The sequence below is a fragment of the Falco biarmicus genome, chromosome 7 (genome assembly GCF_023638135.1).
Source record: "Falco biarmicus isolate bFalBia1 chromosome 7, bFalBia1.pri, whole genome shotgun sequence".
Lineage (NCBI taxonomy): Eukaryota > Metazoa > Chordata > Aves > Falconiformes > Falconidae > Falco > Falco biarmicus.
This window is the reverse complement of record NC_079294.1, coordinates 16070705-16097711: the sequence shown is the minus strand read 5'-3', so window position 1 is coordinate 16097711 and position 27007 is coordinate 16070705. Positions and strand designations below refer to the sequence as shown.

Sequence of the window (27007 nt, the reverse complement as noted above, 5' to 3'; positions counted from 1 at the left end):
TCTCATATTCTAAAAAAAAAAAAAAAACCACCCAAAAAACCACAAACACCAAAACCCAACAAACCTGGAGAACACTGTACCAAGACACTTAGGAAATAAATGTAAGCATTCCAAGCACAAAACATTTTCTCTAAGAATCTATTTGTAGGGGTTTTTTAATGCTTAAAATACCACTTAGAGAATTGAACCAGGATTTATTTCAGAGAATAGCTACTTCATATGAAAACCACAGAATGGCTTTTTCTAATCAGTAGATTTTAGACTATTCTCCCCCTTACCGCAACTATTTCTATTTAGATGGGAGTTTTGGTTGGTTGGTTTCTTGTGGGATTTTTGTTTTTGTGGGTTTTTTTTGTTTGTTTTGTTTTCATTTTTAGCCAGGATACATGTTTTCTAAATAAATGCATCTTATATCTTCTTGAAACACATCATCTCCTATATTCTCAGTATAACAATTTTAAGTTCTTACGGAATATAGACAATTAAAAAAAATATTTGTACTTTTCTCCCACTATGGTTAAAGAATTTATTAGGCCTTCTCAAACTCAACTGGAGGCTTCTTTTCTCTGTGCAACTGTATTAAGACCACTCTCATCTAGATTAAAAAAACACACCACCTTTGTTTTGGCTAATACTCTTGTATAATAGCTTTTTATCATGCAGAGACAATTTTACAGACTCAAGAGTGCTTTTTCAAGCTTGGAAGCCAGCTATACCAGTGCATCTTTTCTGGACAAGGCATTATTAGTACCACATCAATGAATTAGTGTAACTTCACTCAAAAAGTTTTTTAGAAGCAAAGCCAGAAATACTAAGCCCACTAAATGAAATAAAAGGTTTGTAAAGACTGCTATCATTAATTTTAAAAGGAATCACTGACCATTTTAACAAAATATATTATCTGCTAGTAAAAGGGAAAGAAATACAAAATGGAGAAAAGATTAAATAACCATCATCTGACAAAGACTTTACCTTAAATAGTTCTTTATTACAACATGGTTAAATTCCAACTCACAAGAGTAATACTATTTTCCTAATTACACATACTTTATTATAATGCATTTCTATATTCCATATTATATAACTTATTTTACTTAAGATATTTACAACGTAATTATGATGCCCACGTATGTGCTCAGTAGTACCATACTGTAGGTGTACTTCCATCTCTTACAAGATAAAGTAAGCCTAGAAACAACCCATAGTAACGTAAGAAGAATAATCAAAGATTGAGCAGGGAAATTTTGCAGTAAGAAAATAAAAGTATCATTTGTAATCTAGAAAAAGAGAGCTAAATGTTAGGAAATGCAAAGGCAGAGGAGTCGTCTTCAGGAACTTCAAGGATGGCATGAACATGATTATAGGGAATAACGATTCAGTTTTTCTCACAATTTCTTCAAGGCATCAAATTAAGTCAATCAAAAAAGGAAACACATAAAACTCAAAATGAAAACATCTATTATTATAAAACACGAGAAAACCAAGATGAGTTTAAACATTGCTTAGACAAGCTTCCAAAAAAGGATCATAAAAAAGATTAAGTATAAAGTTCCAACATCAAGTTCAGTAAGTCTAAGATTTAGGAAGCACCTAGAAAATATATCAGCAACTATACTGACATGTGTTCACCCTTCTCTTATCTTTGCTCTCCAAGCACCATTAGCCAGTATCAAAGAAATTTAGGCTAGATGGATCCTCCTCAGTATCACTGTACAGGCAAACCAGTGACAGACTTAACTCTTCCTTAGAGACAAGCACTGCCTAAGCTACTCAATCAAAACTCACTATAGAATACAAACCAAACCTGTTGAAAAATATGTTTCTTTGAAAGTTAGCAAATGCTTGGTTGACTTTCAGTGAAAACAAACAAAATACCATGAGAATTATTTCTCAGCTGCTTTTGCGTGAAGGCCTTAAAGGACTCAAAATGGCTAAAGCAAGATGCTGACCAGTGAAAAGAACACTGTAGAAGTCTAAAGCACACTAGTATAAACAAGTGAAAGTCTCTTTCATTTTGAATCAAAGGTTATTTATTTTATTGGGCTCAGCTCCACACAGTTTCAGGAAGTGGGGCTGGGAAATTCAGGATGGCAGCCCTTATATCACTGTTTCTCAGTGCTTAACTGAACCACACATTTATATTACATGCCACTACTGTCTGCAGAGTTCAGACTTCTAACGCTTCTCTTTCCTATCAGAGCCCTGCAACAACGGTATGACAACCTTCTTAACTCAAGATAAAAGGAGAATGTGACAAGAAACTGGCACAATCTGTTTTCCCTTAACAGTACTCTTCCACAACATTTCACAGCCAGCCATCCCCAGCCATCAAGAGATAAACTGTATCAGAGGTCCATGTCCCTGACTGACATTTGAAGGGGAAAACTGTTCCAAGCCACTGTCTTATTATGCATGTGGCCTAAGGCTAGTATTTTTTGTTAGTTTGTATAAATTGAGGAAGATTTCAACTATGCAGTGTTGAACTGTGTCCTGCTTCAGTAATAAGTAACTGCTTTGACTCGCTCAGCCTGAAAGAACTCACTGCACTGTACTAAGACCCATTTTTTTATTGTGCTTTACAATTTATGGCTGGTTCTCTAACGCCAGGAGTCAATTTTTGTACAAAAAAAGCTCTAACCAATGAATCACTTCAATGCTTTGTTTCCTTCAGATAAACATTTTGAGGAGACAGAAGTAATTCAAAGCAAGTCAAACATGTTACATCTATAGCTAGCTTCTATCTCTGTCCTCCTCTACCCACCAAGGAAGTACGGTACGCTTCCATACCTTTTCCTTCTAGAAAAGTCAGACATATTATTTATTAAATTCTTTTGAAATGAAAAAAGTTAGACATAATTGTTGCTAAAGAATTTCCATGAAGAAAAAAATGTCACTATTTTTCCACAGAAGCAGTAAAAAAAATTAATATTTTTAATTTTTACAGATCAGTGCTTGCAAACACAAACCCTATTCAAACAACCTTTATTTTACATAGCAGAACTTTTTTGATTAAATAAATTTAAATTTCAGAACAGTATTACAAGCTGGAAACAGAACTGAAATATAAAAATTGTTTGAAGTGAAAATGCAAAACTCTAGGTACTTAAAGAAGTTCTCTGAGCATTTAAGTTCAGTTTTCCATTTCATATTTTAAAAAAGACAAAAAAAACCCACCATGCAGGGTTTGCTTTACATCATAATCACTTTCACAGCTTTGAAAAATTTACGATAACAGTATATTGTCAACAGCTTACCAGAATTCTTGAAGGTCTGACCCTGCCTCCCACTGAAACTAAGCTGGAAAATCAGTTGAAAATCTCAGAGTTCCAAGCCTTTGTAAAAAATGAAAATGGAAAGGAGTGGTAATAAAGCTATTTCAGTAAGCTGCTTCAGAGTGAAATTTAAGAGAAAAAAACATCACAGGTATCTCCTAGGAGCACAACTTTTAAAAATTTACCAGTATTCAATCACTTAATTAAATAAGTACACATTAAAAATAGCAGTTTGACAGAGCAACGGGAGGATGGGGGGGATGGACACACAGGGGGATGGGCCTGAGAGAGGGAGAAAGCCACCCTACAGGCTAATTCTCTTAATAAGAAATGTTTCATTGTTTCACAGATGTCCATTTCCATTACTTTCCCCATCTAGTAATTATTCCTAGTTAGTGACCTGTTGCAGATACTGCCATTTCAGTTTATGTTCTCTCTGAACAGCATTCTGCATCTAGGCCAGCTCCTTTACTAAAACCAAAGTTATTTTACTTCCCCTCTGAAATATATAAATGAAAGCCCAAGAAATAGGACCCCTTGCTTTAAGGTGTTTAATGCCCCCTTCCATTTTTTTTCATACAACCATCTGAGAAATCAAAACAGTTAATATGACAATTTTGCATTAAAACTACTGCAGCATTCCTGTTGTTCTCCCCTGCCTGGCACTTTTTCTGTCACCAGCTTTTCAAGAAGCAAAAACTTCTCTTTCAAAACTCAGTCCCTGTTCACGAAATGATAAATGGGACATCAGGATATCTAGGAACAACTGGGCAATCATCTGACCTGCCTAACTACTGCCAACAGCTTTTCGTAACATTTGCTGCCAAAGTCTCCCACGGCACTGGTGAGAGGCAATCACTGAACCCTCCTGCTCTTCTTCCAAACCTGAGAATAGTGAAACGGTTTGCTCTTGAACTAGAATCTTAAATCCACAAGATTACCTATGAACCTAAAGAAGTTTCTGCCAGCTAGAGAGAGCTATCTACAAGCAGTATGTTATTACATCAGCTGGTTTAACAGTCCTTAAGCAGACACATCTGCACCCCAGTTCAGGTTTCCACAGACTTTCACAGCTGTAAGGAATATGCCATTTAAAACTAAAAGCAACGAGCACTACCCTAGAAAATTTATACTGCACAGGGACAGGTATTCAAGCACTTAGTTTTTTTGACACTGCTGTAAGTGCAGGGATGTATCCCTATCAGCATGTCAGGACAGAAACTGATGGAAATGAGGCCTTCAAAAGGCTCTTCAGAAGTCATTTTAGCCTTGTCAGAGATTTACTGAATGTGGTATAATTGCAAAGACTGCAAACAAATGAAGTTGAATGTGATCCGGAATAGCTATAGAAATAACACCACCAGGGAAAGCAAAGGCATTCAGACTGAAAGCATGCAAGGACTAAAATTACAGGGGAAGGGAGCCGAGCAGCCCTATTCCATTTGAAGGGTTTTATCTTAACGGCTCACTCTCCCTAGTCAAACTCAATAGCATAAAGCATAACGACAAGCACAGTACTGATAACAGACTGGTTAAAGAAGCATCCCAAGAGTTTACAAATGCTCAAAGATTACTTCACAATACCACGGGAATAGCCAGGCCTCTCAGTTTTAATTATATTTTAAAGGGACATCTGATTCAGCAGTATTTTGTGTGCCGAGTTAAACCAGACTATTCCCAGATTAACAGGTATTAAATATTACCAGCAAGACTGTAAGACAATAACTAGGATCAGATTATTTTCAAGCAAATAATTGAACCACATCAATTTTTCTTAAAAAGAGCTGAAATGCACCATCAACCAAGTGATGTTTCATAGCTACGTCACCCACACACATTAGGCATTCTGCCCCCTAAAAAGGGCAGAAACTTTTCCACCCTTCTATGTTTGTCAAATTATCCAGACATAAGAGACATAATTGCATTTTAAGCAGACCATGCAGAAAAGTCATCCATGCAGTAGTAACAGTCCTTCAAGCTACCCACCTTTTTTTTCTACCCATGGAGCATACACACATTAGCATCACGCTTACATAAAAACCCAGGAAAAAGAATGTTACCTGATACTATACTTTTGCTTATGAAGGAAGCAGTTCTTTACTTACAGCCTACCATGAGCTATTCACAAGGATTAGAATGTGACAGGAAAAATAATAATGCCATACATTCTCCTCAACTCACCTGATACTGACAACCAGAAACAGCATTTCTGCTGAGAAAGATGAGGATGGAGATATTATACAGCTAGTTCTTCAATAAATGTAATATTAAAGTAGTTAATTCACTGCAATAAATATAAAACTGAAGATTTGAGACCATCTACTATGTTGATACATACTAAGACATCAATCAATGGCAAATAAACAACAATAGTCCAAGGAACTAAATCACAATTCACATAAATCTGGTAGGGATAAATGCCTGTAAGACAGGTATCATCTTTACAATGGGACATACCAGCCGCATTTGAGAGGCTTGGGTGACTGAGCTGGAACACTTGTGTTTTGAGCTGCCATTCTGTGGCTGAGAATGCTGAGCAGCTTGCTAACATCTCCTTTATGGAATGGTCTGCTGTGCCCCTTAGCTTCTTCTGACACATATCCTAGTATATATGACCAATCAATCAAGGGGAGTTTATGCAGACTACTGTTGTAGTCTTTGAGAAAAGCAACAATAAGCATTAAGGTAACACTAAAAGCTACGGCTTAGGAAAACCCTTGCACAATACCTCAGCCTTGTGAATTTCACTCTCTGTTCCTGTTTTGATTATTTACACACAATATTTTTATTTTTATTTTAATAAATGTGTAACTTGTTCATGAAGACCTCACAAAGCTCAAATACAGCTTTGCATAAATGCATGGAATGGGTTTGTTCAGGATTTGTACCAGCACCAAACAAGAGCTGCAGTGCAAAGACTTATGGGTAGAACCTTGGTACCTCTATGGCTTAAATCAGGTACTGCTGCCAGCTACCTCCTCCCATTGCCTTGGCTTTCATTATGTCCCATGCTGTGGCTTTCATAGTCACAGAAAGAACCAAACTGCAAAGTAGCAGGCTGAAAAAGAACACAGGAAAAGAAAAATATTTTTCAGTTGAATCAGTTCCTGACCTGGGTCAGTATACAACTGCAGAAACCACAGCACCATTGCAGAGGGAGAGAATGGCCCTAAACAGCCACCAGAATATTAAGAGTGAAGACTTATGCTGAAAGATTTGCTTTGAAGATTCCTTTCAGATCTGTGGGGTTTGGATTTTTGTGGGTTTTTGTTTGTTTGTTGGGGTCTTTCGTGTTTTGTTTTTGGGGTTGTGTGTGTGTTGCGGGGTTTTGTTTGTCTTTTGTTTGTTTTTTTGTTAGTTTTGTTTTGATTTGGGATGTTTGCATCCTGACACAACTCCCAGTACATTATTGAGGTAATTCCTTGTTTTCCGTGATCTGGACTGTATCCGTCCCCCATTACACTGGATAAGAGCTGATCTGACTAAATACCAATTCAAACTCGATTTGCTGGGCAGTATTCTGTGACCTATGCTACAGGAGAGGTGAGACTAGACAGATTAAGGATTGGGTTTCTTCTAATCCTATGTTTTGTAAACTCAGTTCAAGGCATGGCCTTCCTGATGATTTAATGTTTGGTTCAAACTATTTCAAGAAAGAAAAAGTAATACCAACCGCAATTCTGCAGCTTGAGAAAACAGCCATGAAACCGTCAAAGATTAAACCACAGCAATCCATTTGCATGAAGGAAACAGACCCTACTGACTACTTGAAAAGAGTTTCTTGATTTATGTTTCTTATTATACATTTCAAACTAGTATATTTAACTAGAATTGTATCTTACAGCATTTGTTTCAGTATTTCACCCAATGACTTTATCTGAAATTACAACAGCATAAAACACGAGATTGAAAGAGGGGACTATTCATTTCAGCAAATAGCAGAGTTTGGAGCTATTGTCAAGCACATTTCCTACAAGAACCCGATTCCTTTATAAATGCAATTGCTGAATAGCCCTTACTGCCTTAGGACCCTATCTACTTTCCAATTCACCCACCGATATAACAACAGTGTGCTATCACTAAAATAAACAGCATATGATTTTTGTTTGGGTGTAACATCCAAGCTATCTTTTACTGCTATGTTAGCGAGAAACTACTCTCCTTAACAAAAAAGCACTGACAATACAGCATTAAAGCACCCCTTCCAATAGCAGCACTGTCAGTTATGACTTGGTCATAACTGTTACAAACAATGACAAAATGAAATAGATAATTAAAGCCTTATAACCATCAGAACAATAAGTACCACTGGATATATTACTAAACTCTTCCAAATCATTACAATTAGAAAAGTGTAAACAGTTCAGTGGTGTGGCTAGTCCTCTGGTTCATTTAGGGTTATTGCTGTTCAGACAGGGAAGGGAAACCAAAGCTTTATGAAGTCACCTAAGATACAGTGTTTCACATATGCAGAAAGAGGATCCACTAGATGCATATGATAAAAAAATGGGGTAAGAAAATAAAGTGTTCTGATCTGGAAAATCACATTAAAACATCAGTAATCCGGCCCAATTTGCACTTGGTCCCCAAATCCCAATACATAATATATGAGTACAGTAAGCTTTTAAAAAATTCTAAGTAAGTATCTGTCATCTATTGCAGATCAATTATTTTAACATTATCAAACAAGGCTATTATTTCAGCATTTCATTTCAAAAACATGCCAATTTCCAGAAAGCTGAAAATAAAAGAAACTTAAGAAACAGACATGCCCTATGTTCAGATTTCCTCAGACACATCCTCTCTTTCCCATCTGGAAGTCTTCCATAAACATAAACTGAAGATTTTGAATACTTGCATGAGGTTTTCCACATAATCTGTTGTTCAGGTGAGACTACAAGACCGAACAACATACCAGGAGCCTGAAAGGCACCTGTACACTGTGTACACTGACTGTGCACTTAAGTTCAATCTAACACATTTCAGGACTTGCAATGTGTGCACTTTCATACGTATTTGTCTGACAATCCCATGTAGAAACACAGGGATTCTGCTTAAGATTGCATGAAGTCCTTTTCAGTACCACAAAAACCTCACTCAAGTACTTCTTCAGTGAGAAAGGGAAAGAGCTCTCACAGTTGCACATACTTCTCTCAATGGAGCAAACAAACATGGATTCAAACGCCCATGGCCTGGAATGACAGCTAGGTCAAGCACCTGGAACAGAAACAAACCGATCCTTGGCTGAGTTACCTTCCCCCCGCCCTGCTGTTAATAAGCACTGGAGAAAAATCAACCATCTCAGTATCTACTTAAAAGTTCCTCTAATTCCTTAGCTTTCCACATATGCAGTGCAGACCAATTCTTGTGCTGAAGAGTTGTCAGAAAGGGTCATATCTTGTGAGATTAGAGAATGCACAGTATTATAGATAGGGTTTTGCAGGGGTATAGGGCCGGGTGTAGGGCCTTTTGTTTGTAACATTTTCCATGAACAAACAAGAAATCCTAATAGCCAGTACCAAAGATACTTTGATTTTTTAAATAGATGATTTTCAAATCATAATTTCATACTGTACCTGCAACAATTGTCCTCAGATTAATATCACTCTGAGGGTTTTCTTTTGCCAATACAGTATACAAATCTGCTAGCTTTAATAGGAATCCCAGCCTTTTACCAATTTGTTCCACCATCCTATGAAGCTCAGCCTTAAGTTTAATTTTAAAAATTACACAGCAAATTCATAGTGGATTCTTGGTATATTAACAATGCTGAACTTCAAAACTGAACCTAGCATACTGCACAATTGCAGTTGTACAGCCCAGACTGCAGTTAAGTTCTCCTGCCACTGTTATTTAACCTATTTGTATTTATCCTTCTATAAAGAAGTAATAATGAAAAGGATTTAATAATATAAGAAGCAGCTGCGTCTTGAAAGCTTACAGAAATGTTACCAGCAGAGAGCCTGTGGAATACAGAATACAAATGAGACACAGCCAAGAGCGATTATTGTGTGGATGACCCTGTACAGTTAAAAAATACAGCAATATATGAGTAAGAAACCATTGTTTTTTAATACTGCATTATGATAAACAATACTAATCTGTAGGCTGAAGTTACAGATTACATAAAAGATCTTGCTGATGAATGATTTACCATTATGGGCCCGCAGATATTGTTATCACAGATGGTGGTTCTGGCTAACAGGATTTAAGGCTTGGCATTTGCTTTTTTTCGGTGTTTATATACGATCTACAACCGGAAGTAAATAGTTCTAAAATTATAGTCAAATATGAATCAGAATAGTAGGACCTTACAGGATAACCACTTTCCAGTCTTCAAAGGAAAATTTTCCAGACAGGATGTCAAATTACACTGAATAACCAAGTATTTGGGGGCAGTAGTGGTCCGGTATTCTTGGGACTAGAAATTACTGCTGGGAAAGCGCAAACTTCTATTCTCCTGGAGTGCATCAAAACATTTATAGGAATTATACACCAGAAGGCTGTCTTTCCATTCAGTGAGACCGGGACAGGCTGGAGAGTTGGGCAGAGGGGAACCTGATGGAGTTCAACAAAGGCCAGTGCAGGGTCCTGCCCCTGGGGAGGGACAGCCCCGTGCACCAGTACGGGCTGGGGGGGACCTGCTGGGGGGCAGCTCTGTGGAGAAGGACCTGGGAGCTCTGGTGGGCAGCAAGTTGCCCACGACCCAGCAGTGTGGCCTGGTGGCCAAGGCGGCCAGTGGGACCCTGGGGGGCATTAGGGGCAGCATGGCCAGCAGGTCAAGGGAGGTGATCCTGCCCCTCTGCTCTGCCCTGGGGAGGCCACATCTGGAGTGCTGGGCTCCCAGTTCAAGAGGGACAGGGAGGGAGTGTCCAGCAGAGGGCTATGAAGATGCTGAGGGGACTGGAGCATTTCCCTGATGAGGGAAGGCTGAGAGAGCTGGGCCTGTGTAGCCTGGAGAAGACTGAGAGGGGATCTTATCAATAGCTACAAATACCTTGAGGGCAAGTGCAAGGAGGACAGGGCCAGGCTCTTTTCGGTGGTGCCCAGTGACAGGACAAGGGGCGATGGGCACAAACTGCCACACAGGAACTTCCACCTGAATGTGAGGAAAAACTTCTTTACTTTGAGGGTGACAGAGAGCTGGAACTGGCTGGCCAGAGAGGCTGTGGGGTCTCCTGCTCTGGGGACATTCAAAACCCGCCTGAATGTGACTCTGCAACCTGCTCTCGGTGAACCTGCTTTAGCAGGGGGTTGGACTAGATGATCTCCAGAGGTCTGTTCCAACTCCTCACCATTCTGTGGGGTCAAAGTTCCCTATAACAGTAAGTACAAATGTCCTTTCTAAAAAAATGCCCACCTAAGTTTGTGATCATCCCTTTTAGCACTCCTGTGGAACATTAATACCAAGTTCAAACATAATCCAACAGAAGGTCAGGCACAACAGACACCTAACGAACTGTGAAAGAACTTCAGTAACATTCTGAACAAATGCAGACACTGTATATAAGATATAAAATAACACTTTATTGCATTGGATATGGCAGTATTCACCTAATTTTATAGATCAGCTGTACTGTCAAGCAGGATACACTGGCTACAGATAGAACCACAGCTCTTTTCTCTCTCTGCCTTCTCTTTCCCGGGTTATACTTCCTGACACCTCACCAAATCCCTTGGGCAATGCATCTCAAACACTAACACACTGAACCTGGAAGACAACTACATTAAAATTCTTTAGAAGTTATCAACACCATTTTCAACTGTACATGAAGAACTTACTGGTACAACACAGAAGATAGGGGGAAGACTACAAAGTCACTTTAAAGCATTCTCTGCATTTCATAGCAAAAAAAAAATAATCCTACAGGTGCACAGGTGGAAAGGCATAGCACATTACATCACCCAGCATCTGCTTTCAAAGTACACCCAATTTTTTACAGATGTCCATAAGAATCACCTTTTACTGTTCAAATATGACAACTTCTTCCAGATGCTAGATCCGACCAACACAGGGTTTGCATGTTCTGACACACATCAGTTCAGTAAACCAACCTCCCTTCAGCTGCCTCAGTCTGCTTGTTCAATTCATTACAGTCAACACCAAAGAGGATGCAAGCTAATTCAAAACTTCAATTGTTTTTATTTTTCATACTGTGTTATAGTGATGAAGGAAGTCCTGCAGAGCCTCATGGTATTTGAAATACCCAGAAGTAGTATCTTGAAATCTTGCTTAATCACATTTTGGATGTTCTGCAGCCATCATCATTTCCAGTGAATGATTTTCTTTGCTCACATTTTAATCTACGCATGCTACACCCTTAATCCAGGTTCAATTTCAATAAAGTATGAATACCATTAGCTAAAATACACGTTCCCCAGAGGTTCTGAGCTTCACTCTCCTGTAGCTGATGATACCACACAAAGATCTGGCCACAGAGTGGATGTGAGCAGAGCAGTTGCACAACCGCACCCTTATGATGGAGGTTGCACACCATACTGTGCACAGCTTGCACAGTACAGCATCAGTTGTCCCCTGAGACTCCCTGTCATCTGTAGCTCATTAAGATTCTGCTTCTATTTGCTTTAAAAAAAAATGAAACAAAGCACTTGCCAACGTTTCAGGTAATAAGGAAACAGCATTCCTTGTGGAAACGTAATCCGGCAATCAGCTACATTATGATTCAAAGGTTCTTCTAATATATCTTTTGGTACTCACTATCCACTAAGATAAAACTAATTTCTATACAAGCTGCAGCCACATCAGTGTCAAAGAATGAACCAGAAAAGCAAGAATTCTTAGTTTTATACTAGAAAGATTAGATGTGGGCAGTCTACCCCTTTTCTTTACAGTACTAGATACCCCCTGTGCAAGCTTATAGTCACTTAGCAACTTGGTGGTAATCACCTTTGTTTCGAGTATATCGATAACTAGATGATGAAACTATTGGTTGAGTAAAAATAACATTTTAAAATAAAGGACATGTCAGTCAAGTTATTCCTATTCTAGGAAATTCTATGTGTACTCTGAGTCAGATTGCTTTGACAGATAAAGCACATAGTCAAGACACAGTTTGACAAGTTGCATGTGCATATATTATATTAAGTTTCCAGAATTTATTGAATATCAATTCCATCCAGTTCTTGAGATATTTTTATTATATTCAAAATGAAACAAAATCAATTCTTTAAAAGCATTTCTATACTTAGGAAAAATAATTTTAAAATCAGCCCTCAAAGTGAAGCATTCCCGTCACAATTTAAGAGAAATTGTCTGCTTAGGCAGCACTTTAAGGCCTAAGGAATTTGCGTTTCTTTTATTCTATTTTCTATATACACACAGATGTTTGAGAAACTGTGTTATCAACATGCCACACTATCAGAGATAAAGCATTTTATGTAAACGAAAAAATGAAGTCACCATATTACTTACTTTTTATCCGTACTCTTTTGCAAGAAATGCTGTGAGACAGGTTATAACAAAGACAGAAATGAGGTCTAAAGCTAATTTGAAAACATGTGAGAATGATGTTTTGAAAGAGAGATCAACTTTTATTCCTCTCTCCTGTAACGTTCACTAAAGCCTCAAGACATGGACAATGTAATATATTATTCATACATGGTAGTCTTTATGGAGAACACTACATAAGAGGGGAAGAAGCTGTAAATTCTCCTTCTGTTGAGATTAATGTGCAAAAGAGAATGAAGCATGAACAGCGTTAAAGCCAAAAAGCTCTCCTAGAGAGAAGTAACATGCTTCAACAGGTGAAAAGGAAGCCAGAGCAGAACCAGACATAGAAGTTTACAGCTGAATCCCATGCAGCTGTTCCCAGTGATCTATCCCCACAAATGACCACTCCTTCGGAGCCAGAAATACAGATGTACAAGGCTGCTCTAATACTCATTGTTTCTTTGCTATTTTATGTGCTTCTTAAGTTTTCAAATTGTTTTAAAACCAGGCTCTGGGCAAAAAACCAACACAAACCATTTTTCAGGAACCATTTCTCTGCCCTTCTGCTATGTGACCCCCTGTACCGAGCTGGCAACTGCTTTAATCAAATACTGCACAAACCAGCAGAATGACACCTTTTGATCTCCCAATAGACAGACACTAGCAAATCATGGATTTCACAAAACCCAACACAAACAGCAAACATCCAGTTAGGCTGGAGGCAAAGCGTGCAGGGAGAATAAGAAATAGGCATTATGCACTGCAAATGATTCCTCCTGAGCAGGGAACACAGCCAAGTGATAGGACATCAGTTTTTTACGGAAATGGCATAGCGGAAGCCTGGGTTTACATCTGGAGCAGGATTCTAGAAACAAAAGTGAAGAGAAAAACAAAAACCCCACAAACGGTACAACAGAGCAGATGAGGCACTGAGAAATAAAGAGCTTGACTGTAAGATGGAAAAGTCAGAAGAGTGAAATGCTTAAAAAGAGCAAGAAGGTAAAAGGCATGTGATAATCGCATGATAAACAGACAATCAGCAACATTACTAGTCAGCATTAGGAATGTAAAAAGTTGGCATAAGCAATGGCTGACAAAGGAATAGTGTTGGGTTTTATTTGTTTTTAAAAAAAGCGTAGATTCTTGCGTAGAGCTGGACAGCTGGAAGGTGAGTTAAGCAGAAATAGCGGCAAGTTGACAATGGCTTGTTACTAGTAAGTATTCACATTCAGAAAGGAAGTGTGCAAAATAAAAACAAGAATTAACCTGAAGTGAAAGAACTGTGTTTAGTGACTGAAATTTCTCCAAGAAGGTGTTGTAGCCTAAGAGAACCACAATCAGTTGACAGAGAACAGCTGATATGGCAGGAAGCAATACCAATAGCTGCAGAAAAGATCCAATTAATTAACCATAAACAAAAAGGAATATTTTAAAAGTAGAATAAACGGAGACCTTGCCAAAGTAAAAATCCCACAAATAAAACTAAAAGCTGTCCACAACAGGCTTGTTTTAAAATAGGGTCTACTTACAGAAAAAGGGCATTTCGAACATTTTTTCCAGCCTTTCAAGGCATTTCAGATAAGCTAAAATGGGAAAGACAACATGAAACAAAGCTGATTCCCCTAAATCACGTAGATTTTTTGAAGACAGAAAGCAAAGAGAAAATGGAAAGAATTAATGTTTGAACAGGTCCACAGTAAGCAAAGAGGTGAGAACAGTCTTTATGAAATCCATTAAGAAAGAGACCAAGACTAAGCTGAAACAGTCTGAAACCAGAGGTATGGGGTAAATACAATAGGAAAAAGCAGAGCTGTAGAAAGTCACAAATACAAGTAACTCTTACAAGATTTTCTCCACCTCATTAAATTTAGAGTACAAAGCAATAGTATACCTCTCATTACTCAAGTCTTTGAGACTGTGCTATCTATCTAAATGAATAGCTAATACAATTCTTAACAATTCTACTGTTTAGACTGCTGCTCTGAATAACTATAGCAGGCTGCCTGAATGACACTGCTGTCCCACTACACACTTTTTTTAAAATACATTATTGAATGAATAAAATTTGGACCAAATGATCTTCCAAGGCCCCTTCTAACCTGGGCTGCTCTGCTATTCTATCATTAGTGTAACATAAAGACTGAAGTATGTCTAAACAAAGAGACATTTTTGTTCATATTTAAAGTTAGAGCCTTTAATGAAATCTGTGTTATATCTCACCATCTGGATCACAAAAGACCCATTACCACTGGAACTTAATGACAAAGTGCTCTAGTCCTCACAGTTTCTCGGTATGAATTGAAACACCTATCTTGCAAAATGCCAACATCATGCTCCGATACAACATTAGAGTCAAGAGAAGTCTGTAGTTCTACCAGTTTGTGTAGTTGCACATACTGATGCTTTCCATTCTGCTCTTCCCCTCCTGACCCTTCCCCCTGGCCAAGAAAAAAAAAAGCGCTATTTAACATTAGCACAAGAATGTTTTATCAGGCTACATCAGTTTCTAGCTAGGAAACAGATAAGCCTCACCTCTGGCTAAAAATTACACATATTATTTCATATAATCTGCTATGAACACAGATCAATACTTCAAACAAGTTGACACATCCAAAGGCAAACTTGCCTTTTTTTTTTTTTTTTTTGAGGGGAAGGACAGGACGTAACAGGAAAATTTTTAAAATTTGAATTTACAATAAAATAATGAAAAATCATTTGGGAGTCCAGCTGAATAAAACATGGATACTTTATGGCTTTATCAGTCAACACACACAGAGGTCTATCAGTTTAGAATCTTTAAATGCCACAATAGAAACCAGCCCTTTTATCAATTCCTGACAAATTTTGAAACAACTTTTCAAGTGGCTCCCGATTTTATGTTCTCCATAATTGGGCCTGATTTTTGTTCTTTTGTTTCCCAACTACTTTCCACTATAGAATGAACACTGGGTAAACAACTGGCATTTCCTCAGATGGTACAGCTGAAGAATGTTTGAGTATATTTGCATGGCAAATTTATGTGGGCCAAACTGAAGCAAGCTATTCTTAAAAGAAACCATGATATCTGAATACAAGAATAAAACAGAACACAAATTATTCAAGTTTCTTTAAAAAAAGTTCTCTACCTAGCTCTTGATTGTTTTCTTTTTATTAAATTTAACAAATTTCAGCTGCCAAAAATATTATCAGATATTGTTTTAGACAACTTTAGATATTCTCAGACAACTGAACAATCAAGATTTCTTCAGGAATCTGCCATTAATGCAGATGAAGGAACTTAATGACTAGAGGTTAATAGCTTCTGTTTATTTAAGCTTTCTATTTCCACCTCACTCAGAAAAAGCATACTTTGTGTAAATGCTTTAAATGCTTTGTGTAAATGCTTCTTTTGCTAAAGGTAAGAGAATATTCTTTTAAAATTTTTATTCTCTTCCAAGTCATTGATCCAATCACAGAAAACTGCTCTTGCCATTACTACTGTGTCCCACAAACAGTGGCAAGAGGCAGAAGATTTAAGAAAACTAACACAGCAGGGGCTGGTATTGTATTATCTGTGAAAAGTATTTATTAGTTATTTCATTCAGCAAGAAGTTTATGTTGCAGCTTCCCTTCCAGCTGAGCCTGTCCTGTGAAGACATGTCTGAGGAGACAATACAGAAGTACAATCTGACACCTAAAGCGATTTTCCAATAGCCATCTAGATATAGGGGATAAAATTGCCTAAGAAACTTCACTGCCTGATGCACATGTTCCACAATATTATAAAGCTATTCAGACACTCCCCCCCTAAAAACTGCACCTAAATGTAGGGTTTATTTCCAAAACACTCATGTCAGAGAATTTGAGCTGCAGTATTGTTTTAACTCCATCAACCCCTGAGGCTACTGAAAGTTACTCGTCTGCTGCCGGGGCTCTAACGAACACAGCAGAGCAGCTGACAGGGTGTGCCAGACTGTTTCTATGAAGTTGTTCCAGCTAAACAGTTACTAGAGATTGTTTTAACTTGGACAAACGGGTAGACTCCTCCCTGAAACAAGGCCAACAAAACTTTGCATAGTTTATATTCTCTCAGCCTCCCCACCCTTCATATGTTGTTTTTTCCTTCTTGTTAGGATATGCATAATCAGACTATAAAAACCAGGTTATGTAAAAATCTTAATGTAAGTAGGCTGGAGGAAAAACACTTCCTGCTGTGAATGCAGAACAATTGTTTGAAGTAGCATATATATATATACACACATACACACATGAGACCATGAGCTTGTTTTATTGCTACAGTCTGAAACATTCAGATATCATACCAAAGAGGAAGAACTGCACAGAATTAGTTCAAAATTCCCTCCCTACTGTATTTTATGGTGGCATGTTACTTGATTGATACGTGATCATCTTTGGCAGCAGCCTGGACTAACTGGGGGATACAGGCAAATCACAGCAGAAGATCAGGCATCAGTTCTGATCTCCTCTTTTTCTACTTAACTTGCTTTAAAAATATTATTTATAGATTAAAGTTACAAACAGAAAATATTTAGAGATCAAAGACTGCATTATTCATCCTTTTCTTTGTCAAGGCAACAATAAAACCTACCTAATGACAGAGAAGCTTGATCCAACATTCTAATCTGCTTAGCAATTCCTTTGTTAAGTACTTCTTACATGCTGCTCTGCACTGAATTGTAGACTGTACTATTTGATGCTACAGTCTTCAAAGGTCAGAAGTATGATAAAAACTTACAGGTTTTGACTCCTATGGCTTGCAGTACTATAAAAGGATATGATTTTAATCTGATGTTTATCTACAAAAAGAATCTGCAATACACCAACCACTGGTCAGGCAGAAAGAGAACTTCTGGTTTTCTTCACAAGCGGATACAACTACTAAGAGCAGAGCTACACAGCAATTGACAGAAATGTTTTCTGAAGTGCCATGGCAAGGGAACACTCCAGAATTTTTCTGCCCAGTATGATTCAAGTTCAAGAATCAGAATGCAGTGAGTCAGTGTATTATAAATACCATTCTTCGGTACCACTGAAGACTAAGAAAACTTTCAAAATGAATCCTACCTCAAAGCAAAACATACCAGTTTTAACTGTTACGGTACAATAAGAACAGTTTCCATGAAAGCCAGCAATTAGAGGATACTCATGCAAGTCTTACGTACACAGTTGCTTTAGTTCTGTAGTTCAACTTGAAGGAACAGTAACCATGCAATATTGTTTAGTATATCCTTACTTCTAGCTCTGCATTTTTATCACACATGAGATGGCACCAAGCCCTGCCAAAAGCCTCACTTGGACAAAGAATGAACAAACTGCTTCCAAAGACAGCACACCATTCAAACATTTTTAACTGGCATTAAACTTGATGCAAGCATCTGCCATGTTCTGGGCAAAACACTGCAGTGAAACATACCGTACTCGCTGAAGGAAGCTACTGCCAGCTCTTGAGGAATAGGAACCTACACAGCACAAGTAACTCCAACAAATGGATAAAGCACTACAGAGCCACCGTCCTAGTCTGAACATGGAGGGGGGATAGGGAATCTGCAACCTAACTACTTTGAGTAAGCCTGCACAGTAATTTTTGATACCTCCATGGAAAAGGCTACATATGCCAACTAAAACCAACTTTATCAACCTTCTTTTATGATTAATAGGGCAACATAGAGCTCCCAGTGTACAACTGCCAAAATCCAACTTTGCAACAAACTTGTTTTATGCATGAAGACTTATGGCATCAATACAGGCTTCATATTTATGAATATTAAACCTATCCCTTTTAATTACTGAAAAATTACATATGGCTAAATAAATAGATCTGATGCCTCACTTTTCCCATCAAGTTTTTTCTATAGTTTTGTTTTGCTCATATTTTTCCTTTCTTATTTTTCCAAGATAATCTAATTTGGGATTTTGGACATCTTTCCAAGGAGTCCATGTGTGTTTGAGGTGGAGGGAAAAGCAATTCCAAAAGCTCAATTCTGAACAAAATGTCAAGGCAACATTAATAACACAAGTTCCCTGGATCTTGTAATATAAAACTGAAAGTGATGCACAACAGTTAGCTGTCAACCTTTATCAATCTGCTACAATTCTAGTCTAAGGAAGAAAAAAAAAAAAGGCACTGAACAGCAGACACTTAACTGCACACCTTCAGCTTGCGATTTAGAAACTATTTCCTGCATGCAAATTGCATCAAGTAGCGTGTTGGGAGGATGCACAGGAGCACACATACATTCTTTCTCCACTTTAAGAACCCCACCACCACCACCCTAATCTTAGACTAGACAGCTTTCAAATATGCCATTCTGTAGCTTTGTTATAATAAGATTCTCTCCTACACAAAATTCTTGTGAAAAAGGACCGGTTACACTAAGTTTAACAACTCAGGAGGGATCAGAGCATCAATTTACATTAAGGCTATTCTGAATACAATCAATAAATGTAGCTTACCTGCCAAAAAAGATCTTAATTTCCCCTCTATGTCAATAAATACAAAAACATCAATAATGAAGAACAGAAAGATAATCTGGCTCCCACCCCAAAGCCACCATTTTTTTCATTTCTGTGATTTGATCACTGGTGAAGATTTTCAGAGACCCTTAACATAACGTCAGTTTTAAACTCCTTTTTTACAATGCAATTTGGCATTTATTATCATTAAAAGCAAGTGATATTTGGATTCTAAAACTTCTTTTGGGAACCATGAGGTTAAAATATCATACCTAACAAAGACAAAACATGTCCTGATAAAGAAGGCAAAAAAAAGACTTAAAAACTGTATTCAATATCACAATCACTTATTATAAGTAGATGAAGGCAATTATATTTTGACATTTTAATGCGAATACTGCACCCAAAATACCAACATCGTGGCAAAATCACTGAGAGAAGCATTACCCTTGCCTGTGCTGCCAGTCTTCCAAGCCACGACATGAGACACATCTGAGCACAGTCAGCTACTATCAAACAGCATTACTGGAAACAACTGCTTCCACAGTTTCTACAAGCCCTGAGGCTAGCAGCTAAGAGTTGATGGAAACTTCATACATATGTATACATTCCATATATGTTTATTCAGATACACACAGTACACTACATGAATGTGACCATGCTAGCAACAGTTCAAAAAATACCAGTGCTCTCCTTTACCCAACTGAATGGTCAGTTCAGAACGGTGAGTATAGGCCATTGAGCACACAGCAAGAGGAGCTGGACAGTTATTTACCTTACAGGCACCTGAATGATTAAAACTTCACCTGAAAGTCATTACCAAGATGAGATAGTGAGGGTTACAAACTTCACCCTTGGAAGAAGTGGAAGGAAGAGAAGCTTGTTTGGGTTTTAGCCTGTTCTGGCTTATAAAAAAGGAAAAAAAAAAAAGGATATCCATTTTCACCACAAAACACAATAAAAAAAATTATGTTGTTATTGTTGATTAAAACAAAACAGAAAAACAAAACCCAGCTAACACCTGAATCCAGAGCAACACACATGCATGGTTAGAGGCTCACAGTAGAGAGGACAAGGTCTGAAACAGGTCTTGGACTTTTATTTATTTATTATTTCCCTCAGAACAGAAAACATCAAGGTTGTCATGGGCCTTAGTTCACTCCACAGGAAGGCTAATGGTAATATTATGCCTCTGCATACATAAACTTCTATTTCCTTTTTTTTAAAAAAAATAATAAAATTTAATTAATTTTTAAAGTTTTAACCAAAAGCTTTTGATGATTTTTTAGGTAGCTATTTCAAACAGGTAAGTAAAGTCTGAGCAAATGCCTGAGTAAGTATCAGCAAATCCCTCCAAACTTCTGTGATGGTTAATCAAGGTTAAAAGAAACCCTAGTAAATACAAAGCAAGGATGCTGAAGAAGAGACTGATTTGCTTCAGTCCTATTGCTTTTAGAAAGGATTTTGACTTGACTCAGACTTGACTTCTGAAGCAATGCTAATAAGGAGAAATATGGCCTTTCATGGATGGATACATTATCATTCTTGCATATTTGATGATGTAAACACATTTTCCAATTGAGAATTTATGTTATGCAGAAATTGCCTTTATACTACTCCTTACAGTCAGTAAGTATGGGGAATTTTTTTGCATAGCGTTTAGTGAAATCTTTGAATATGGTATCATTACTGGAAACAAATTTGCTAAGCAACAAATAGGAGTGCCACCCTAAAACACACTCTGTGGTAAACAAAATAATCGGCCACATATACGATCCCAAGAAGGCATTATCTTATTCAGAAGTAGAACAGATAAGCAATGGAATGATCAAATATTTTTTTTTCTACATCAACAGAACAAAGCAAAGAAGAAAGTTCACCGAGTCTATTCCACCCTCCAGACACCGAAAGTTTCTAGGCAAAAACATACGTATTGATAAGGACACAGTTCTTGACCCTTTTCAATGTTTGCCACAGCCTCCTGACTCTCTTAGGAATCCTCACACATGCCTTTAAATTTCACTGAAGAGCTTATGGCTTTCAGAAGGTTTCCTGGAAAGCTTCTTCAGCGAATGAAGTATTTCCCCAGATGAGAAAAGCTACTTTTTCAAGACTGAACCATGGCTAGGACTAAAACTGACTATTTAAATGTCTTCTACAAGCTCCACAGTATTATACAGATGGTGTGTTGTACACACTCAGAAAACACTTTCCCAGATTTTTCAATCTAAAAGTACAAACAAAAAAATGGAAATCTGGAAATAAGATACAGCATATATGAAACTGCATATAATGGCTGACAACACTTGTGTATATTTATTTTATGATGGTAAAACAATTACTGTATTAAGACCAAATTTTTAAAAAAGAAGATTTAGTACAATTACAGTTTAGACAGGTATAAGCCAAACACACTTATCTAGCATATCAAAACGTATTCAGCAGTAAAATGGGGGGGTGGAATAATCTGTAGCTTATTCATCAAAAAATAGTAACAGTACCTATTTTTTCTGCTGTTGTAAAGCTACTCTGAAAAAATTAATGACCACGACCATGTAATAATGTATTAAAAAAACAAAAAACAGTCTATGAAGTAAACTCAAGTGATCTCTCAAGCACGATCTTATCCTAAAGACAAAATCAGTCACCTTTCATGCCATTCCTGACACACTTCCACAGCTTCGTCCCAAAGGTCTCCAATGATAACTATGTAACTTCTCATTGCTAGCTATGCCAATGACTTACTATTCTGTTACATGCACAAAAAAAAAGTCCTCATAACATCTTCATCCCCATACTTTTTTTTTTTTTTTTTTTTTTACAACAACAATGTTAGTCTTAATGATTTCATACAAGTAAAAGTCAACTGAAGTTGTTCATGTTTCTCATGGCCAGAGATTCTTGCTTGCATATTTGCACCAGCTCAGCTGCACAAGCAATGGTAAAAAGCTTCAGTGAGCTGCTATGGTCAGCTCACTACAGACACATGAACATCAGCGGAGGCACTAGGAAGGCAGTCAGAGGCACCAGTCCACAGAAGTCCAGGAATAAACAGGAAGAATTTGCCATTGAACTGGAACCTAACCACACGTGTGTGGAAGCCACAAAATGTTATATCAATTTAACTCCACCCACACTAGCTAGTTGTGTGACTTTGACTTAGTCAGCATGAATACAAATTTTGCACAAAATTTGTGTAGGTTAGATCTGAGTAACTGGAAGCAAAAGCAGCCAGACTGCACAAAGAGAAGGTTTTAGAGGGATCAGTAACCAAAGAAAATCTTCAACGTGTCTGTACTTCGACGTTAAAAAAAGCCAATAAAGAAGGAACCATACATTTACTCTCTACATTTTCTGCATTGCAGAGTCCTGTCTGTTGAATTCTGGAATAGTTTCTCCATTGGCCATCACAAAGTTATCAGGCATTTTCAGATAAAATGCAAAAGCATTAGGCGGGGAATTGGTGATGGCACCCACAGTTTTTATACTGATGGTTTGTATTCAAGGCATTCACCTCAGACATCGGAATACTTCACTTTCATCTCCTCTGAGGGGTGGAATATGAGTCTACATTAAAGACACCATCTGCAACAGGCAGCCCATGCATTAAGTACAGGTACCAGTAATATCTCCCCCGATCCCTGATTGAACGTACCTATCTATGCCCAGATGTTCAGCCTGCTGTGCCAATCTGGGTCCATGGGGCTAGGGAAAGCACCGCAACTGGCCTGTGGTTGTCTTCTGCATGCTCTGACCTGGGCAGCCATTTGAAGACTGGAACACCATTCGGTATGCATGTTCTTCTGGGCTGACTGAATCTCTCAAGTCAATCATGTTCTATTTTGCATAAACAATTAAACCTTCAATGGAAAGTGTGACATCTAAGTGGGTCAGAATCAAAGTGGTTGCCCTGTATCTGACCACAAACAAGTATCATTCTTACTACTTAATACAACATTTAAACAGAGGGGAAATGCCCCTCACCCCCAGCCCCCAAATACGCAGTAATACCTCAACCCTATTGGAAGGAGATTACAGCATTTTCCTAGAATGTCAGTGGAAACAGAAGTTTACTTTGGTTTCTTGTGTTCTAAGAAGGAACCATCCTCTGCACTAGAAGCTCCTGAAAATTAGATGTTTTCTTCAACAAGAAAATACAGAAAATAAACTGGGAGATTGTCACTTCAGTACAGTAGCAAGACTCAAACGAAAAAATGAGAATACATTAGGAGAAAACTGAATTCTTTTGATATGAAGTTCTTTCTCACTACTTTCCAATTTTCAAGTCTGCTACCATGCTGAACACTCAATTGCACTTAATCTGCCCTTGAACTCCCCATAAAACTATGGCCAATTTCTGGCAGCCATGTCAAGTGACCTTCAAAGGAGCAAGAAATATGGGTCATTCCTGGGTAATACTGTATTCCATGAGCAGCCAGTATGGGAGGGACAACACACTCATATTTTGATAAAAATTTCACAGCACCATGGGCTCTACAGGCAAAACACAGAATACAAAAGCTTACGTTGGATGTGTAACTGAGTTGTGTCATTCGGTATCTGCTGAAGGAAATGTGCTGTAATAGCACAAACAAGGATAGACACAGAACTATTTAAGCTAATAAGCCAAGCCTCTGTCTCTCTGTACACTTAGAAACAGAAGTAAAAAAAAAGAGAAACAACCACGAAGAAAACCCAAAAACCTACTGTGGTAAATGCAAATAGCTTTCTTAGCAATTTACTCCCTGTCTTTTTCAGAAGTCTGTGGCATGGTCAATAAGGCTAAATTTAAAAGGAGGAAGAAAACCCCAACACGCTCTCCCCCTGCACATACATCTCATTTTTGTATATTATTTCTTCTGATTTCTTTGCATTTCCTTTTGGCTTTTCTAGCACCATTCTTGATAGATTGTGCTATTGAAAAGCCACCTCCGCCCCCCAACCCCCAAAAAAACCCCAAACAACAAAAAAACTCACCTCAAACTGACAATATGTTAACTTTCATCTGGAGGTGGCAAAGAAAGAACACTATTAAAGTTGTAACCATGGGGAGAAAAAAGTTCTACACCCAGTTTTAAAGAACTTCAGCTTCACAGTCAAATCCCAAGCTTTTCAGTTGAAGGAGTAGAAAGTGGTACAGCTCAGCTGAGAGCACCATGACACATAGGAATTCAGGTTCAAAAGGAACCATCTGTTTCATTCAGTTCACTGCCACTGCAATAGATTTTTAGTCCTGAAAGGTCAACACCACATCCATATGTACAAACTGGAACACTGCCAATCCGCTATAACAAATTAAAACCCATTTTAAATATTAGAAGTTACTTTAAAAATGTAATGATGGAGTGTCAAAGAAAATAACACATACAGAACTGTGCACAAGCAAGTAGGAGAGATCACCAATGTCCTATATTTCTGAAGTGACCTTTTAAGTATTTTTTACTTAATTCTGAATTCTAAATAAGGCTAAGAACTATTTTAAACAATTGTTTCAATTATATAAGACAATAGTGACAAAATTAAAACTTAGATCTGATCCAATAACTGTCACTAGGTCTGCTAGTGTGGAGGAGGTGAGAAATATCCACTTTCAGCTCTGAATTTCTTGTCTTATTCTCTGTGTTAAATCCTCATCTACATTTAGAAAAAAAAAATAAATCCCAGTTTTTATCTTCTCTGTTCTGCCTACAGCCACCCCACCTCTGTGTTTCCCATCTGTCTACTCCTTTCTTGCTGTTCTTCAACTAAAGAACTCCCAAAAGATCTCTCTAGGTTCTGCTTGCCAGTCTGACTTGGCCCACTACTACAGTGGGCTAGAAGATGGCAGGTAACGCAGCTGCTAGGTTTCTACCAGTATGGCAAGCAGCCTTGCTACAGCTTTCTTATTTCAACCTGTCTCCAATTTCGGATGACAGGCTTTAGGTACACCTTTTTGGAGAATTAATGAGTATTTCCTTCCAACCAATTCACTATTCAGTATTGCAAATAAAAAAATATCCAGTACATATTTCAAATACAAATTTTAAGGAAGAATCTTGCTTATTCTCCCATCTTGCTCTGTTCAATATTTGATTTTTTTCATGCTTCACTATCCCACCTCTGAGGCCTAAGGGCATTCTCCCTGCTTATCATCTCTCTCCATGCTTATAAAGATGCAGATAGACAACCATTATGATATAGTTTATTTTCAATTTGAAACAGAAAGGAACACATTTAACACTGATTATAACAACTCGTGCAATTTGTCAGTTACAAACCAAGCAGTAAATAAAAGTAGCTATCACAATGCCTGCTGTTCCATTTTCTATACAGTATCCTGAACACAACTAGACAGGATATTTTATATTCCCAAATATTTATAAATCCCTTAGCAAGTCAGTTTCTATGTGTATTCTTTCAGCTGACAAATTCAGTTCTAAACAGTAAATTATCAAATTCCTTTTAGTGAAGGCCAAACTGAATTAGTCCAAGGAAACTAAGAATGCAAAAATATTCCAGTCACTATGTTTACCTAATACGTAGCTGAAGTACTGAGGCCTGAGCCACAGGCCCTGAGCCAAAGGTAACCTCTAAATAAACCTGCCAACCAAACATTATTTATATTTAGTATCTGATCATTAGCAAAATATACATGATCATTAGCAAACAATGTATGATCATCAGTGAAAGATGTGGCTTAGATAAAATATAATAATTAGTGATGATAAGGTGCATCCTTCCTTGGTTACAGACAGGTGGTCAAGGCCGTGAAACCAGATACATGGCCTTGTTTGGAAACTGGTAGTCAAAACCCAGTAGATAAAGGAAACTCCCTTGGTTCCTCTCTGAGCCCTGGCCAGGCTCTGGTGAGACCTGAAACCAGAGGTTTCTACATTTGAAATTTTTTTTATGATTTTTATTATTATTATGTGCTTGTTTATTCAACAGTATAAAAACTGGACCCTCCTGCAGCAACTTTGGAGACCTCCCCTACAAGGGGACACCCCGCGTAGGCCCTCCCAGTTGCCAGGACAGGCTCTCCAAATCCTTGCTGCAGCCGGGGCTCCCCAGCGACTGCAGATCTGGATGATGGTAAAGTATTAAGGCAATTTGTGATGTATCTTTCTTACTACAGCTGACCTTTAAGTAGTAATGATTAGGTACATTACCTTGCTTATCTGTTTTATTGCTTGAATCAGGGTATCCTAAACTAATCCTTTTGTATGTGCATATTGCCTTATTTTCTGTATTAATTTGAAACAAACAGTAAATTATGATTATTTTCTTTATTGGTGTCTGTGTGCTATCTATCGACCTCATCAATCGGCAAAATAATAGCAAACCTGGGAAAAATGGGTCAAGAGTCAAAGGCTGATAAAGGTGTTTCCAAGATAGATGATGCAACAGTCAGCATTAAAGCGTACGTCACTTGAAATGGAAACTAAAATCCAGAGCTTGCCACCATTGTGTCTCATTCATTGTACCAAATCACAGAAAAATGGAAGGTCACCAAGTATATTCTGTTACCCCAAGATATAGTTCTTCTTAGACTGTTTGGGGACACTGCTAAGCTGCCATCACCACATTAATTTATCCTTACTAAAGGACAACCTTTTCTTAATTTGAAACACAACTTCTTGCTGCAACTAAGACCATTACTGTTTCACAGCCCTCAGGAACAGCAAAACCCACAGTTTATCCTTGTCACAATTGCTTTTAACCACAGTGGCAGAAACAGTTGTTCCCTGCCTGCCTCTAAGTTTTGTGCCATTGATTATTCCTGACTGAATAACTAATCGCACTTGATCCTACTGAATTGCATCATTTTTCTGATCACTGTTTGGAACTCTAA

General features: G+C 37.8%; 1 protein-coding gene across 4 annotated transcripts in view; it reads right to left on the bottom strand.

Moving 5' to 3' along the window:
• The window catches only part of STXBP6 (syntaxin binding protein 6), a 121998-nt gene that overhangs the window by 56969 nt on the left and 38022 nt on the right, over positions 1–27007 (bottom strand). The window contains exon 2 of one of the 4 annotated variants that reach the window (XM_056347242.1): positions 3255–3332. The exons of 2 other annotated variants lie outside the window; for them this stretch is intronic. The gene's annotated coding sequence lies outside the window, so the exon portion shown is untranslated. Of the gene's footprint in view, positions 1–3254; positions 3333–6212; positions 6331–27007 lie in introns of all 4 variants that reach the window. One more of the 4 variants, XM_056347243.1, reaches the window with a different exon arrangement.